The sequence below is a fragment of the Protopterus annectens genome, chromosome 12.part0, assembly GCF_019279795.1.
Source record: "Protopterus annectens isolate FY-2018-M chromosome 12.part0, PAN1.0, whole genome shotgun sequence".
In the NCBI taxonomy this organism is placed as follows: Eukaryota; Metazoa; Chordata; order Ceratodontiformes; family Protopteridae; genus Protopterus; species Protopterus annectens.
This window is the reverse complement of record NC_056746.1, coordinates 641,504,672-641,522,362: the sequence shown is the minus strand read 5'-3', so window position 1 is coordinate 641,522,362 and position 17,691 is coordinate 641,504,672. Positions and strand designations below refer to the sequence as shown.

The 17,691-nt window shown below is 40.5% G+C and overlaps 1 protein-coding gene across 1 annotated transcript in view; it reads right to left on the bottom strand.

The window, feature by feature from the left end:
- Positions 1-17,305, bottom strand: part of ZFAND2A (zinc finger AN1-type containing 2A) — a 573,689-nt gene extending 556,384 nt beyond the window's left edge. The window contains exon 1 of the mRNA XM_044089765.1: positions 17,109-17,305. The gene's annotated coding sequence lies outside the window, so the exon portion shown is untranslated. The remainder of the gene's footprint in view (positions 1-17,108) is intronic.
- Positions 17,306-17,691: the final 386 nt, after the last annotated feature.

The following is a 17,691-nucleotide window of genomic DNA, read 5'->3' as shown; positions in this document are numbered from 1 at the left end:
CTAAACTTACACTCAAATTGGAAGTTCTTTTACAAAACAAAATCAGATACCTTTAACAACTACTTTTTGTGACTTCTCATACAAATGTCTAACATGCCTGTACACTACAACACACACACATACATACATTCTGAAGAAAAGAAAATAGCTAAGGAACCATCAGGTGGGTAATTTGTTAATGTATTATTACATCCATGTGGTGTGAATGCCTGACAAATCAAATAAAAATGAAAGCATGGGATCTTTGTCTGGTTTTACAATACAGGCCCATAATAGCAGGACCTGACAAGGAAAATAAAAATGCCCTACCTCTCAACCTGACAAGAAATCTGCACAAATAAGGAAACTGTGATAAAAATCCTGTATTCAACATCTTTGTATCTTGCATGGAAAAGGGTTAAAAACAAGACTGCTTTATGTGCAAAAGAACAAAGTCTAAAGATCTGTTTGCCTTGCGTAAACAAGCTTATCACGAAAGAAATGTGCAGATGTTTGTCCGGCACGAATCGCACAAGAGAGACTGAAAACCTGCGCAGGTGGGGAGAAAATCTCGAACTCCCTTGAATGGAAAGACCTCCGACTAAGAAGGTCGTAAGTAGAGGCCAGTCACTCTTAAGATTCAACCCGTGACACGGTGGCGAATGGGGCGGAAGATCCGCAGAAAGGTAAGCGTAATACTTTTTCTTCTTGTATTATTCTCTCTTTTTAAAGAACAAAGGGACTAGTCATAAGGGAATCGTCTTTTGGTTTAATTTCACAAAAGAACGTTCGAGATCTCAGGAAAAGGAAACTAATTTTTCTCTCAGATTAGAAAAATGGGAACAGGGAGTAGTTGCTGTAGTTGCAGCGACCGCTTAAACAAAAGAACTGAGGATGAACAATATGTGTTCAATTTACATCCAAATAATTTAAAGTTTCTAAAAAAATGGAGAAAGGATTATGAGTTTAGTGGAAATCTACACAAATTAGAATGTCAAAATTTGGTAAAAAACTTACGCAAGGACGTGGGAAATAAGGTTAAAGATCGGTAAAAAACTTACGCAAGGACGCGGGAAATAAGGTTAAAGATCAAAAGAAAATAGGATTTCCCCAGGCACAAAAGTGGTTAGAGGAAGATAATAGACATTCGAAAAGCCGTAGAAGGAATACCACACCCCAGGTTAGATATGACCAAGTTTTGTGAAGATATCGCAGGCATGATAGAAAGTTATAAGCTAAATGCCGTAAAATTGGAACAAGTGGTCCGACAAATTTTGGGCCCCGACTGGCACTTGGTCTGTGGGGATGGGGATCCCATGACCAGGGTAGATAATAAGCCACGAGCCCACAGTTCGGACTCATACCAAAAACAGGTCCAGGACTTATTAGCCCATATTTTAGACAAATGGAAGCCTAGGGCAGATTGAACTTGTATCAATAGGTGTGTACAAGCGGACGACGAAAAAATAGACAACTATTTGCAGAGACTTACCCAGTGTTTTGATAACCATAGTGGTATACAAAAGGAAATAGATCAGTCAAAGGACTCCTCATATGAGCAACAACTAAAAAAATGCCTTTTTAAAAGGATGTAAAAGTGCCATTAGCAACTTCGTCCAAAAGCACATGATAGACCATCGGACGGCACGTCTGCAACCCCTACTGGAGTATGTGAGACATGCAGAAAAATATCTAGAGGAAAAAAAAAAAAACAAGCTCAAACCTTTACGGTAAGCGAAGATAGGACACTTATGCTAATGCAAGGTCCAACTAACAGGGGCAGAGAAAAAGGCAGAGGTAGGGGTAGAGGAAAAGGGAATGTGGGACATTCCGAAGATTATGAAGAAAGACAAAAGAAAGGAGAAGGTTTCAAATGCGGTAAAAAGGGACATTTTGCGAGGGATTGCCGGTCTTTTGAAAAAACTGAAACCACCCCGGATCATGGGTCAGCATGACTATATGATGGTGGCGGAGGTGAACCAGACCCGTATAAAGAGGCTGATTGGCCGGAGCCAATGAGACAGGGTGAAGAAGAAAATTTTGAGGACGCAAACGAAGAAGGTAAGGGAGAATGTGCAGGATGGGAAAATGAAATGACTGATTTTTCAGAGGAAGGTGAATATCAGGTTGTCAATCTAACAGCACTGGCTATAACTATGCAACTAGAAGCAAAACCGATAATCATACTTCAAGTAGAGGATAAAGATGTAGAATTTGTGTGTGATTCAGGGGCCTCCAGGACCCCGCTAAAAAAACTCTGCAGTGCCATCCGACGTAACTTCTGATGACTATGCATTAGTCAAGGCAGCAAATGGCCGTATTTATAAGGAACCATTGTCTAAACCTTTATGGTTCACGGACCCTGAAACTAACCAAACTATCAGGTTTCGGGTCATTATCTCCAAAATTTGCCCCGTAAATCTATTAGGAAGAGATTTAATGCATGTGTTCGGCATAGCAGCAGTACCGACCGCATCAGGAATTCTAGCCAAGCGAGTAGAAATTCAAGATGTCATGTTGCAAGTAGGGCAGGGTGATTTGCACTACTGGTACAGTAATGATCTCGTTGAAACTGGACCACAAAATGTAGTAAATGAGCTAACTAATTTAGCTTTAAGCAAGTATGGCACTCAGCCGCCAGAGGCGGCAAAGCAACTACACTGTACAATGTATTACAGAAAGTACATAGGGCCGGACGTCAAGTATAAGGAACAATTTTTTTAAACACAAGGTGACAAAAATCCTGCTACAGAATCTCTACTGGGATAAGACGGGAAACTCTGCAGTCACTTGTAGTCTTACAAGAGACATGCAATTACTTTTCCGAAATAATTCCATTGCACATGTTTCTGTGACTAAAAAAGAACAAATGGCATGGTACCTAGTGGGGAGAAAGGTTACTGAATGGTCTAAAATGGCACCGGAACAGCTGGCATGTAAGGGGCTCCAAGTACAAAAATTAAACTGGGTCACCCAAGCCAGGCCAACGGTGCACCTCCGCGAAGATAGACTAACGCCACCAGGAGAGGGAACATGGTGACTATATCTCCTGACCCCGCAAGAAGACCTAAAACTACAATCAGTGCCAGACTCCTTATGGTCCCGCGGACAGGATGACATCGGGCTAATAAGGACGGCAGGGCAAGTTAGGATAACACCAAAATCCAATTTTAGACCTCACAAACGACAGTACCCCTTGAGTAAAACGGCGAAAGCTGGAATCTTACCAGTAATTACGACTTTACTGAGGGCGGGGGTTTTAATCCCATGTGTGGATTCACCGTGTAATACACCCTTGTTCCCAGTATGGAAACTGGACGGAACATGGAGAATGGTACAGGATTTGCAGGCTGTAAACGCTGCTATAGTACCAAGGGCTCCTGTAGTTCCAGACCCATCCGTCCTGTTAAATAATATCTTACCCACTGATAAGTATTTTTCCGTAATTGATATTAGTAACGCATTCTTTTCTATCTCCCTGCAGGAAAATAGCAGGTTTTGGTTTGCCTTTACGTTCATGGGAAAGCGGTATAGGTACACACGATTACCGCAGGGATACTGTGGAGTCCTACAATTTTTTCGCAGAAAATGTTGGCAAATCTGGCTCAATTCCAACCGGACCAAAGTTGCCACCTACTGCTGTATGTGGACGACATCCTGCTGGCCGCACCCACAGAGACTGCATGCGAGTCCGAAACTATCCGACTATTACATTTTTTGGCACACGAAGGACACAAGGTAAATAAGTCTAAGTTAAAACTGTGTAAAACCGAAGTGCGATATTTAGGTTATACCATTTCCATGGCAGGTAAGCAGCTAGATAACCACAGAAAGGAAGCTATTTTACAAGCACCAATGCCCAATACAAAAAAGGAAATTATGTCTTTTTTAGGAATAACAAATTTCTGTCGTAGTTGGATCCCCAACTATGCTGAAGAGGTTGGGCCTCTGTCAGAACTTATTTTTGCATCCCCCATGGCAGCACGTGAAGCGCTAAAATGGTCAAATAGGGCTATACAGGCATTCACAAGGGTAAAACAGTTAATAGCAGGATCTGCAACTCTTAGTTTTCCAGATTACACCAAACCTTTTGTCCAAACCGTTGATTGCAAACAGGGCTTTATGACATCAGTCTTGTTACAAGACTATAAATTACGACCGCTGGCTTTTTACTCTGGTAAACTGGATTCTGTAGCACGCTCTCTACCACATTGCGTGCAGTCCGTAATAGCAGCAGCACAAGCTGTGCAGGCATCTGCAACCTTGTTTTTTTTTATTCCATAGTCTTACCCTACGGGTCCCGCACTCTGTCGCAGTGATTCTGCTGCAGGACAAGGTTACTTTTCTCTCTCCGAGCAGACACTTGTCTTGCATGACGACGTTACTTTCGCAACCACACATGACTATTGAACGGTGCACCACTCAATCCGGCAACTTTGCTACCTACGGCGAAAGATGGTACCCCTCACGTATGTTTACATTTAATACACTCAAATGTTTTACCAAGACCAGACCTTAAGGATCAGCCTTTGGCAAACTCAGATTGGACCCTGTTTGTAGATGGGTCAGCACGTAAAAATGAAGCAGGCATCTCACAGGTGGGTTATGCAGTATCCACTGAAACTGCAATAATAGAGGCAAAACCCCTCCCCAGGAACATGTCCGCACAGGGGGCAGAATTGATTGCTTTAACAAGGGCATGCACTATTTCTAGGGACAAGATAGTTACTGTCTACACTGACAGCCAATATGCATTTTCTACGGTTCATGTCTTTGCACAGCAATGGAAAAATAGGGGAATGGTTACAGCCTTGAGAAAGGAAATAACCCACAAGGATCTAATACTTCAACTCCTGCAAGCTGTCCAACTACCACAGGGACTGGCCATCTGTAAGTGTGCAGCGCACACAAACGCCAAAGATCCAGTATCACTTGGAAATGCACTGGCGGACAAGGCCGCAAAAGATGTAGCGCTAGCATCCACTTTTGCACTCGAGGACACACACACTGAAATACATCCAACAGATAAATTTGATTTACAAACCTTGCGGGTAATGCAGGAGCTTAGTACTGTTCACGAAAAACAACGATGGCTTGCGTATGGGGCTACGCAAAGGCAAGGAATCTTTTTAGGTCCAAATAACAAATATGTCTTACCAACAAATCTTTTTAGATATGCCTCTCTGGTGACACATGGCCCATCCCATTTGGGACCCGCCGCAATGATTCAAATAGTGCGGCAACTTTTTTGGACCAAAGGCTTTATAGCGTATATCAAACGGTTTTGTTTATCGTGCTTACTTTGTGCAAGATTTCACGGGGGAGGGGTTCGAGTTGCCCCAGCAACATTTCCAGTACCCCCGTACCCATTCCACACAATCTGCATGGACTTTATTGAACTCTCTTTAGTTCAACAAAAGCGTTTTGTATTAGTCATTAGCAATGCTTTCACTAAATGGGTTGAGGCATTCCCGGTAACACACCCGGATGCACTGTCGGTAGCCAAAACTCTTACAAATAACATTATTCCTCACTTTGGGCTACCTGCACGTATCTACTCAGATAATGGCACGCACTTCGTGAATCAAATCATCCAAAAACTGGCTACTGTCTTTCAAATTGATTTAAAACATCACTGCGCCTACCACCCACAGTCAGCAGGGTTGGTTGAACGCCATAATGGCATTCTTAAGGGCAAGTTGCGTAAACTCATGGCCAAGACACATCAGTCTTGGATCAACTGCTTACCCCTGGCACTCCTATCTATGCGCACCACTCCCACTTCCAAAGGTGTTACACCATTTGAATTATTGTATGGGAGACCGTATCACGTCCCGCAGTGGCAAAGTCTTTTGCCTGCAGAACATGAGGGGGTGGCAGATTATATGAGAAAATTGCTGACCAAAACTAACACCTCTCCAATGAATGATTGCTTTCCAGATCAGAAGACTACTAGAATCCTGGAAGTACAACCTGGAGACTGGATTTGGCTCAAAATCGTTAAAAGAAAGACGTGGGCATCACCAAAGTGGGAAGGACCGTATCAGGTACTAATTGCAACACCCACTGCAGTCCGAATAAAAGAGCGAACTTTGTGGATCCATCTCACACACTGCAAACTGGTAAAACAGTTTGAATTGGACAAAAGTTTGAGTTCCCCTGAGGAACAGTAACAGAAAGTAGTGTGGTGACTTTGGTTATAGTATAAATATTTTGTTTTGTATATACATTTTGCTTTTATTCTTTAATCATGCAGAATAACGCCAGGAGGGAACAGCCTTTCCCACAAAAACATTGCAAAGTAATTTTATTCACAGCATTCGTAACGGTTGTTTTTCTGTTTTGGCCATTTCTATTTTCAAACAAAACCTACCAAGTTAAAAGGGACAAGCATGCAAATTGGCACCCACCTTTCAATACATACCAAGCTATATAAATCACGTATGCAGTATCTCTGAATATTTCAAATTGTTGGGTTTGTACTGCCATCCCCACTGTACATGGGGGACTAATGTTAGACAGTCCCGCTGGGGACAAATGAGACGTGGATTAATCTAATCTTTGATACTTCAAATAATCACATCACAAAACAAGGTAGCTCTGCAGCTACTCAATCGAAAAAATGGAACAGTCTGTTTTCAGAGAAATGGTAAAGATAAGGTGGGGCAGAGCCAGTGTAATGTGACCATAACCCACAACTGCAATAAAGACAACTCAGGGTGTGTGACGAACTTTACCCCCATAAAAAGACTTGTAAAGTACCCTAACTTCTTTCAAAAAATGTGATCCGTGTACCACTTGTTATTTTTAGGATTTTTTTTGAAGTAGGGGATCAATTTGATCCCATTAATGTCACTATTAAAGTAAAAGGTTTATTTTATATGTGGAAGAAAAGCTTACAAGTGGTTGCCTAACGACTGGTCAGGTAGTTTCTTGGATTATTTGGTACCAGCAATAAGGCATGTATATGCACTACCCCAAGGTAAAATACGAAATGTGCATGCTATTAATAAACCTGTTAACCCCATCGACGCATCCTGGATCTATCATCATGATTTGGCTCATAGCAGCAGCAAGGGATTATCACATATGGACTTGGGTGATGATGTTATTTCTGGTGCTGGTATTTTGCCAGCATATGGGACAGTAAAATCTCTCTGGGAACTTAGAAAACTGTCTAAATTGTTAGAAACTCTGAGCAATGTGACTTTTTCTGCGCTAGAATTGGTGACGGACGAGTTAACGGCAATGAGAACAGTAGTGTTGCAGAACCGTATGGTGCTCGATTTCACCCTAGCGGCGAAAGGAGGTACTTGCACTCTTATCCAAGAGGAGTGCTGTTCGTTTATACCTGATAACGAACAAGAGATCCAAAGCCATCTTGAGATGATCCAGAAGGTATCTGAACTGACTAAACCAGGACAAAACCCGTTAACTGATTTCTTCCAAAACTGGTTTGGAAGTTGGGGAACTGTACTGATAAATGTCTTAATTGCTGTATGTGTAGGTGCTATCATATTTTTATTTTTAAGTTGTTGCTGCATTCCTTGTGTCCGATTGATAACGTCAAATGTAAATTCTGCTAATGCCACTAAAGCTTACTATTCAAATGTAAACCAAGGTTCATGTGAAAATATGGTACCAATAGAAAAGGATTATCTGTGATACAAAAATGTTGTTGGGGGGGAAATGTGATAAAAATCCTGTATTCAACATCTTTGTATCTTGCATGGAAAAGGGTTAAAAACAAGACTGCTTTATGTGCAAAAGAACAAAGTCTAAAGATCTGTTTGCCTTGCGTAAACATGCTGATCACGAAAGAAATGTGCAGATGTTTGTCTCACTTTAGAGAACTAGCAAAACTTGTGATTAACTTGTGACAGTTTTGTAATTACACCCTGTATATTTCTGGTTCTAACTGGTTTCAACTTAAACTATGTCTGGTAAACACCCTGCTGAGTACGTGTGTGTACGTGCGGAGGGGGTTATAAAAGCCTTCGCAGTCTTTGTAACAATCAGACTGCTGAGCAATGTAGCATGTCTCCATGCATATAAAATAAATGCTTTTTTGCTCATCAAACCTGCGTGATTCTTCCAGCTTATGTTAAGAGTATAAAATCTTTTGACAGAAACATTTTAAATATTGCTCTTCTAAACTTGGAAAGCTGCTAGAACAGGATTTTTGTGCATGCATTTTCTGAAGAACATGAAGCCTGAAACTCAAACGCCTGTCATTATCTAGTGATTTTAATCCTCAGGTCATAATTTGCCAGAAAACCAGGAATTTTATGAGCAACAAACCAAGTATATGGACACTCTACAAAAATCTGGCTGAGGAATACAACAAATCAGGGACAAATCCATAAATATTCAGTCAGTTAAATTACTATTAACTTACTGCTCAAACTGTTAGCACAATAAATCTGGACAAAGCCTAATATAACTGGGGGGGGGGGTAAAGAACAACAAATAGGGGTACATTTTAAATAATGTAACAAATCAGAACAGGACAGAGAGACATAACAACATACATTTTAAGTCACTTAGCTCTGCCCAATACACAAAAGAAGCTGCAGTTCAGTCCACAACACATTTCAGGAAACAATAATCCAGTCCAAGGTAAGGAACTGCAATCAGCAGCAGCACCATCCAGCAAAAACAAATCTCAGCCTTTTGGTTGGAGGTCTGCTGAGCTCAGTCCCCGACTCCCTGAAGCAGTGAAGACTCATGTTCAGCACTATCTCTCCTTTGGCTGCACTCAGACTGGATTTACTGAATCCTTCCTGGCTTCCTCTGTGTAACCGACACAATGACCCACAGCATGAAAATCTTTCTTCCTTCCTCAGACTCACATTGGTCCAAGGTAATCTTCCTGTACCCTGAAGGCCTTTCTGAAGGCATTGCAGTGGCAAGAAAACCATTACTGGTATGCAATTGCTCATGTAGTTGGTAGCTCTCATTGGCTCCTGTCCTCAGGAGCAGTAACTTGATTTGTTTGTATACTGGGATGTCGATTGGCTGTAATTGCGGTATATGAACCAATCAAAAATTGTATAGCACAGGTAACGCTGTTCAATGTGGAATGACAGAGCAGCTATTTGAATGGTTTGTATACCGCAATGCCGATTGGCAGTAATTGCTGTATATGAACCAATCAAAAGCTGTGTAGTGGAGCTAACAGTGTTCATTGTGGAACAGCAAAACAGTGGGTTTGTTTATGGTTGAATGTGAAGTGTTTCACACAATCTGGAGCACTTAGTTGCTCAGATCATATATATGAGCACATATAACATACATACAGACATGAACTCACACAAAGTTTTGTGTGTGTGTATTCATTGTGACTGCAGTGCATCCAGTGCACAACAGTGTTGCTTAATGAAGCAAGAACTTGTATGAAAAATAAGAGAAACAGTTTAAAGATCAGCAGGAAACATTTTTTTTGTCGGGGAAATTCTGCTTTTTCACCCCCATACCCCTTACTCATGTACTAATGTCAAGATCGGATGGACTGAATGTGGAGCAAACTACACTTTAAAGTTCATTTTTCTAGTCAACTCTTACGATTGCAAATCCAGTCCATATGCTTGTATTAAACTAATTTACAGGAATCAGCACTTTGGCAAAACACATCCAAGCATACCACATTAAAGACAAGAAAATGTTGCATGTGTGTGTGTATACTATATGCACGTCATATGAGAGCGCAGAATGTGATGAAATGGTGCCAGGAGTAAGGGTCAGTTTTAGGCTCAGTGTCAAGGGATTGCTTGTCTCCACACCTGATGCCATGGGTGCACTGGCAACGTATCACATGTTAGACAGTAGACCGATGGAGAGGTGATGTTGGTTCTGACATTATTAATCCCAGCAGGGGCCATCAGATATTGTGTTGGCAAAATCAAGGAGGGATTGATAATAGAAAGCTGAATGCACAAGAGTTTGCTTATGAAATAAGTAAATTCCAGGGTTTGACCAGACACCACCTGTAAAGAGGGTAACAGAGATGTGCATTGGTTTTCAGGTGCAAGTTCTGATGAACTAAGAGTAAGCACGATCCATTAGATTTGCACGAACCTAGCACTTATGATGGGAGATGGGGCATTGAATATCTCAAAGTAGCAGAATGTTGAGGTATTAGTACACTGGAAAAAGCCATAGCACTTCCCATAGTCTCTTTTTTTCTCAGTTTGAGATAAGAAAGATTGAGCAAGATGTGGCATTGTTACCATGTGGGCTTATTACAATGGCAGTAAGTGGAACAGTTACATGCTTTGTGTTACAAACATAGGCACATTAAACATAGTGTGTTTGTTGTCCATGGAAATTTCCTTCTTATCTGAGAATCCAAGTGCTTCAGATTATACAGAATGCTCCGCATTTAATGACAAGCAAAGCCACTGTTCTCCTGTTGTGCATTGAACAGCTGTGGCTCTGCTACACAGATTCTGATTGGTTTGTATACCACAATTACTGCCAGTCGACATCTCGGTATACAACCAATTCATAGCTCTGCTGTCCTTCCACATTACACAGCGTTGGCTGTGCTGCACAGTTTTTGATTGGCTCGTAGACCGCATTTACAACCAATCAGGAATGCATTCTACGAACCAATCATGTAAAGCTACTCAGGAGGATGAGAGCCAATGAGAGTTCCCAATACAGGCCAATCACATTTTGGGAAGCCTTTTCATGCCAAAATAATGTCTTGAAAAAGACTTCCAGGAATTAGAGATTTTACTTTTTGTGAAAACAACTTGATTGGAAGAAGACCATGACTTGGGAAGGAAGGAAGGAGCGGCTATGATTTGGGGACGTCAGGACTTGGAAGCCTACCTGCCAGGAGAGGAGTCAGTGAACTGAAGGGCTTTGGTGGATCAAGATCAGTCAGAAGGCTTAGGTTTTATTTGCTGCCTGCTGGAGCTGGACAACCGTGATCGTCAAGTTTGTTTCTTGGATTATTTGTGCTACTCCTGTGGAGTCTTTGGATTGCATTGAGGCTAGCTGTTGGTGCTGTTTACATAGGCAGAGGTAAGTGTTTTAGCTGCAATGGTTATCTCTGCTTGAGAACTGGTATGCTAGCACAGAGCCTGTTATTGTAGCAACTTTCTAAGTTTATAAGGGCAATATTTAAAGTGGCTCTATGTTTGTGCTGCCTGTCCCCCTAGTACGTTTCTGAAAGTAATTGCCATTTTTTTTTTTAGAGAAACCGTATGCCAAGACAGGTCCTGTTATTCTAGCAACTTTCTACGTTTATATAACATCAATAATTCCAAGTTTATAAAAGTGCAATATTTAAAGTGCCTCTACATTTGTGCTGCTTGTCCCCCTAGTATGTCTCTGAAATTGCCATTGTTTTGCAGAAACTGTATGCCAAGACAGGTCCTGTTATTCTAGCAACTTTCTAAGTTTATAAGAGCAATATTTAAAGTGGATCTATTTTTGTGCTGCTTGTCCCCCTATTACGTTGGGCTTTATCCAAATTTCTTGCACTAAGAGGTTGAGCGGTATGTCAGGATGGATGTCAGAAGTGAGTTATAGTAATGAGCTGATTTAAAGTATCTGGTTTTGTTTTCTGGTAGAACTTTAGAGTGTAACTTGATTTTGCACTCTTTGGTCATAACTATTAAAAGGCATGATGTCTTAAATGCCACATTCTTGTAAAAGTACAGAGGGCCCTGGTTTTAAGTACCCTTTTTAGGCACCTTTGCCAGGCCCAGAACTGGCTGTAGGGCTGGGGTAGAACACAACTAAAGTGGTGAATGTAAAATGCAAGTAGTATTGTCATGATGTGTGTGCGTGTTGCCAAGTGCATTTGTTAAACTGGATGTATCCTTGGCATGGATTTTGAGATATAATCAAGGGTGCTTTGAGAGTACTGAATGTCATGAAAGTCACTCTTCCCTTCTGCAACACTGGTTAGGTGGGCATGTGAGCACCAGAGGATTTAAAGTGTAGTCAAAGCAAGGAAGTGAATAATCTGATCATGCAGGCCTTCATAGTAAACAAAAGGAACAAAGATGAGCAACAGAAGAGGGTGCAAAGTCAGGAAACGTCCAGCAATATGGGTAGGTTATGGCCCTACTATCTCACATCTTTGCTTATGAGGAGATTTTCTAATTTTCCTTTCTGCACTATAGCCCCATTTGTTTGTCATTGTTTAACACCATTGTTTTACAAACCTGCTAGGTACAGACTGCCCAGATCACAATGAGGACAGGGATGTAGATACAGATCGCACCCCAAAGAAGAGAAGATACACAATTTTTCAGTCAAGTTGGGCAAGTACCTTTGACTGGCTTTCTATGAGTAGGCCTGGAGTGAAATATGCCTTCTGCAAGACTTGTAACAGATTTCACAATCCATCACAGCGGCCGACATGACATGCAACGACATGCCAACATAAGAAACACAGGCAGAATTGCAAGCATGCAGCTGGAAGATCTATGGTGGATTTCTTTGGACCTCAGAGTCTAGCAAGTACAAAGGTGGTTGAGGCAGAGGTTGGTTTTGTGTCTCTCCTTGCTTAGCACAACTTATCATTTGCAGCAGGAGAACACATCCTGAAATTTATGAAGAAGTGTGGAGAGGATCAAGATGTTCTCTGGAAAATGACATGTGGCACAACAAAGGCAGCATGCATTGCACGGGTTGTTCTTTGCCTCATTACCACAACATATGGACCAAAGCACAGACATGGAATATGACAAACTGTTGGTGATCCTTGTTGGTTTCCTTGATGAAGAGGCAAGCAAAAACGTGATAAGGTTCCTTCATATGCCAGAATGTGCGTCAGGAACTGGACAAGCAATAATTGATGCTTTAATGTCCACTCTGACAAAATGTAACATTCCAGTTTCCAACATTGTGGGCTTTTCTTCAGACAATGCTTTCTCAATGATTGGAAAACACAATTCTGTGCTGTTTAGTTTAAAGGAGGTGAAGCCCACAATTATAAACATGGCGTGTCTCTGACACTTGACAGATCCCTGCAGTAAAGCTGCTGTAAAAGCACCACATTCATCATTTGAAGAACTTGTATCAGATGTGTACTGCCATTTCAGTTCCAGTGCACAAAGACAACAAAAAATGCAAGAATTGTTCACAGATAATGGCCCCCTCAATATCCTTATAGACATGCACCTACTAGGTGGCTCAGTCTTGATAAGGTAATTAACAGAACCCTGGACATGTGGCCATGTCTAAATTCGTATTTTCTATCTGCAGAGCGAAAGTCTTCTAAGACTGACTTAATTTTCTTTTTTTTTTTTTCAAGATGGCCGCCAGATAAGAAGCATATACTTCTGCCTGCTCTCAAACTAGATATCAATCTAACCAAATCACTGTAGCTATTATATAAATAGATCAGAAAAAAAATCTAAAATATCATAAAAAGACTCCAAATTTTCTGCTCTCTTTTCTTCAAGAACAAGGAACAAAATACTGTAGCACAGTAGTGATTCTGGATATGTGCGCTTGGGCCTGTCAGACTGGAAATAAGCTACCTAAACAAATAAATACAAAAATCAAAATGGAACAAATGGAATCTCAGAATACTAAGACCAGACTTATTACTAAGACCAGACTTTCTCTCAGTAGCTCTCCGGAAAAGGAATCTTCTTCCAAAAGACAAAAAACAAACTACACCCGGATGCTAATAAGCAAACTCAAAAAGTTAAGACTGACCAACCATTCACACTGGAAGACTTCAAAGAAGCCCTGCTTCCCCTTCAATCAGAAATACAAGCATTTTCTACAAAGCTAACATCTTTTGGAAATAATCTAGAACACATGATGGCAAGAATGGAGCAAAATGAAGCTAAAACATTAAACAATGAAATAAAAATACAAGAATTACAGGGTTATCTAACAGTGTAGTACCTCGCAGGATGCGCAGTAGCAAACCCCACCCCTAACCGCCCACAACTGACATTGCGAACACCGGACAGCTGAAATGTAAACAAACATGCACATTTTAGGTTATAACAACCGCTCATTTCCCGTTATTAACGCCGATAATAAACAAACATGAAAATATAACAAACAGGCCTCCCTCACAACCATCTACCTTCTAAAACCTGATTAATTGGACATTATAATAATCGCACATTTTAGGTTATAATAACTGCTCATTAACCAGTTTGAACTTTCCAGTTGGATTTGCATCTAGCCCAGATAAATTTGACATGACAGAAGCTAGGTATTTGGTCTATAATATCACGGATAGTGAATCCACAGGCTCAACAGGTAGAGGCAATATAGAATTGTAAAAAGCAGGTTAGGGCTTTTTTTTTGTATTGGTGAGATATTGCTTGGTTTGTCCTGGACTTTGCAACCATTATTCACCATCTGACTGACCTAAGTTCCATTGAATGTTCAAGGTACAGAAGTTGAACATGCCTTTAGGAAACTAAAAGGTTCAGAACCTATTATGAATAGCCTCTGACTTTTCCAAACAATTCCTGGTGTACACCAATACTGTGGTAGTAGACATTGAAACAATTCCTGGTGTACACCAATACTGTGGTAGTAGACATTGGTACAATAGAGGGAGAAGCATTCTGTCTGTTAGTTGAAAGTGCAGTGGTGAGGAAGCTGTTCAGCAATAAAACGAGCATCTGGCAAGTGAAGTGGGCTATCAATCCACAAATTCAATTTACTAGGAAGAGAATTTGCACACAGACTGTGCCACTGTTTGGTGCCTTTATAGGCATACAGATTGTAACCACTGCCTGTATCATTGGGCCATATAGATTGCAAGACTGTTATACCTAGAGAAACCCATACCTTTAAGGCAGAGCAGTATGAAATATGTCGTTGAAGACTGGGTAGGGAAATAACTTCTCGGTGGATTTTATCTAAAATTGTGTTAAAACCTATTAAGTGAAATTAATTTGCTTTAAAAATTCTCTGAAGAACTTCAAGGGTGGACTGTGGTTGCTAAATGTGTTCTAAAGACGTGGTTTTTATTCTTGATTGCTTCAAGGAAGGAAAGTGCCATATAAGTCTGCAATGCCTTAGTTTCAGAGACTGTTTTCAGCTGCAAAATGTAGGGATGTATAAATATCTGTCCATCTATAATACTACTTTCTATTGTATTGACTTTGCAAGAGTACTACTCCATGGAAAAGATTATGCTAGTTAGCTTGTCTCCTTTGCTGTCAAGCAGATGTTACACAGTATAAAGAAACAAGTTGGTAGTTGAGTATGGATCCAGATTTTGTACAAAAAGGTAGACAAACGGACCAACTGCACATCCACAATAGGTTCATAGGTGGCTTTCTCTCTTGTTTGTCACCGCAATGAAGGATGCAAAGCATACCTCTTGAGATCTGTTAACATGCCTTTTCTGAAGGAAATGCCATTTGAAACTGAAATGTATGTCATTATTTAATAACTAATCTTCAGTGCTTTACCATGAAATCACAAAATATACGAGAAACAGACCATAGTGTAACGGGAACACGCATTGTCACTCAAATATGCGCTGACCTGCCAATCAATATGGAAACGCCCTAACCTGCGCAGTACCGCCCGCGAGGTACTACACTGTTAAGATAACCAATTACAGCACACAGCTGCAGAAAGAGACACCACCATTACAGAAATGAAACAGAAAATCATTGACCTAGAGGCAAGAGCTAGACGAAATAACATACTAATCAGAGGCATTCCTGAGAAATACGAACAGTCACAGCTCTCTGGAATTGCAAAAGAAATCATTGACAGTGCTGGACAATAAAGACTTGTCTAAAATGATAACAATTGAGAGAATACACAGGGCACTAAGAAAAGCTCAAATACCTGAAACTCCTAGACAAGTCTATGTCAGGATATTAAATGCCGAGCATGCACAATCTATAAAACTGTTAATGCCAAAAGGAAGAAATTTATTTCCTGGAATGGCTATAAAGTCACAATAGCACAAGACCTGCCTCTCCAAATTAAACAATCAAGACAAGCTCTGTCTCCTTTCTGTAGCTACCTGCTAAACAGAAACATTAAATTTCAAAAGAAATACCCGGCGACTCTTTGCTTTCAATACAGAACAGTCAGTTATTCTGTTAAATCTGTCCAAGAAGCTAAATCATCATTTTTGAACGCGTTCAAAGAAGTACCCTCAAATACAGCTTAAAACCCTCTTAGAATAATTCTTGACCATAGAAGAAGATTGCTCGCCATACAATACCATGTTTCTAGCTGTAAATAGTTGAGACAGAGATCAGCCCAATGAGAAACTGTACTTATCGTCTCAAAATTCCATATTTGGGCCTGTACTACAAGCAATCACTAAATCTGCACTCTCTAACCTTGCAAATCAGGTCAGGATGCCGGGTTAGTTTCTTAAAAGCACAGCTCCAAAGGAAATAAATACAACAATCCCTAAAACATGTCAAAATGATAAAGAAAGAATAAAGAAACGCCTCCCTATCCCTCAAGCACAAATAACATCAAATTAAAAAAAAATGTAAGACTGTCACATATGAGAAATAATTATACTCCTTTCGCCAGCTGAATGTAGGGTTACCACCTGTACCACTTTGCGAGGGGCAGTCCCTCTTTGGGCAGTTGTGTCCTGACAAAAAATTGTAAAAATGGCAATTGTCCTGAGATTTTAGGACAAAATTATTTCCTATATTTTATGTAATAGTTGCATAAAACAGTTATTCTGTATCTAAAATACCTAAATGTTATAAGAAACAGAATTAGCAACTAAAATGCTACAAGAATAAGCTTTTATTTAGTCAAAAAAATTGAAGTTCTAACTTTTGTACTGACCGTGGGTATGTCTCATGTAAAATCTGATGTTTGTACCAACAATGTCCCACTTTGGCCATTTGAAAAGGTGGCAACCCTAACTGAATGCGATGACAAGCTGTATGTGATGACAACTTACACCTTACACCTTTACAAGATCATAGATTAATCATAAATGAAAAAGCCCAATACGCAAGGATTTATTCGTGATGGAGGAGGGGAAACAGAGAAAACTCATAGGTAATCCAGAAAATGTTTTCGGATAATACAAGCTGCATACACCTGAAACTAGCTATGTAACAACGGAGATGTCATCATATTGTCGACCTATTCTGCAAAGTAAGCGATCGAATTTCCAAAACAGAGCATACCTGGCAAGATTGGAGGAGAACTGATTTTTCTTTTCTTTTCCCTTTCTCTCTTCTAGTTCTTATCCTTTCTGTCTCTGACACAATATCGTGTGATTGAGCCAGCTCCCAGAGAATTGAAAGTAAGGTCTACAGACTCCCGGAAAGTAAAATCCAATCTCACAATTTTATCTAACGGAAATGCACAGAGGCATACTCCAGGACGTCTAGATGAGGAAATACGTATCTAAGGTCAATGGGCGGAGCCTTCACACAAATTCTCAAGAGATGACAGTCTCTCGTGCAAACACAGCATGGTCGGCACTATTACTGCCATATACATCGCACATAAAGTCAAGGAGCTCCTTCCAAACGCCAGATGCAGTCGCTTAGTACAAACTCAATTGACCAACCTTAATTTCATGGAACCTCGCATACAAAGTGAATTAAAGCTGTACATTGATACTAAACATTGCCATTCCCAGGCACCAAAGGCTACACTAAACAAACTATGTTGATATGAAATTACAGCATAATGTAAAAGAGGTCACTGCAATCCTTAAGATATAGGTAAACCATTCAGACACCATGTAAGTATATATTAAAT